The following is a 1,281-nucleotide window of genomic DNA, read 5'->3' as shown; positions in this document are numbered from 1 at the left end:
ATCGCAGCAAGTGGCGACGAAATCACCGTCACTAAGTTGCCTTATGGTGGTAGAAGGGGCGCATTTATGGACAGTGGCCGGGAGAAGTGGAGGGAGGGTTCAAGTTGTGTTGGAAATCTTCAGGGCGACAAACGAACAAGAGCTGTCTGCTCTGCGGCTTGTGCTATAAAAGCCTAGTTTTCTTGATAACGATATATGAAAAGTTTGGCTGAAGAGCAAATCTCATGAAAACTGTTTCCATAACAGTGTCGATGTCGACAGGTTGAACCAGCCAGGGCTCCCCGTCGTTGAATGTTTTCCGTCATCCACTGAGGCTTAGTCCTGGCTAAGAAAGGAGCCGCAGCAGGCACCACGCGCGTATTACGGTTACCGTACCATCGCCAGCCAATGAGGTCCGGTGTAACCACGCATTGGTATTGTAATATGGTAAAGCCTTTACCACGGGTTGGCTTCGTTCAGCTCCGTGATAAGCCAACTGACGGAACACATTTTCCCGTCGAAGTTTTTATATCTTGGTTGTCGGCGATTCATCCATCGAATCCGACTTGTGGGGCTGTGGCTGTTCTTTTGAAATGTTGGTGGCGGATTGTTCCCCAGAGATTCCGATATTGTCTGGAACAAAAGGTTGTTTGACAGTAATTACTAGTAGTGTCATTACGAGCAGGCCAAGAGCAGTGACATAGGGCTGGAGAAGCAGGAAAGAATATCAATTCGATATATCTTCTGCTGGCCAATTTTTGTTGCAAATTTCAGCTCGGTGTCAACAGAGATTGAGATTACTGCTTGCTCTCTGTGCAGGCGGAGACATCCGCTGGTGCATCAGCTCTTCCGGCCTGAGAGCGCACTAGTTCGTAAGCGCCCAGAGATTAAAAGACGCAACGATATCCATCAAGGAAAAGGTCAATCGCCAAAATCTCTTGTGGGTGGCATGTGTCGAGCTGAGGGCTACTTCCAGTTATCATACAAAATAACACATTCGTCATCAAGGACATATAAAAGAAAAAGTGGTATCAAAGGATCATTGATCTATCTCTCATTCGCGGCGCTTGATTCTGCAGCATCTTGACGCTTTTGTTCCCGAGTCTTCAAATCTTCCTCCAACTTCGCGGATATGAACTTGCTCATGGCCTTTATCTTAGCCAGTGCCACAGTGGAGCATGAAATCATGCTATAAAGGGTCTCCTGGCGTCCCGTCTAGCTCTTGTTCACGACCAATCTCGCCAGGTCTTTATCAATAGCAATGACGAGGTTCTCTACCCGAACCGATTCCTCCCTTTGAAG

The sequence above is a fragment of the Histoplasma capsulatum genome, genomic scaffold, assembly GCF_000149585.1.
Source record: "Histoplasma capsulatum NAm1 scaffold_8 genomic scaffold, whole genome shotgun sequence".
Lineage (NCBI taxonomy): Eukaryota > Fungi > Ascomycota > Eurotiomycetes > Onygenales > Ajellomycetaceae > Histoplasma > Histoplasma mississippiense.
This window is presented reverse-complemented; position numbering follows the sequence as displayed.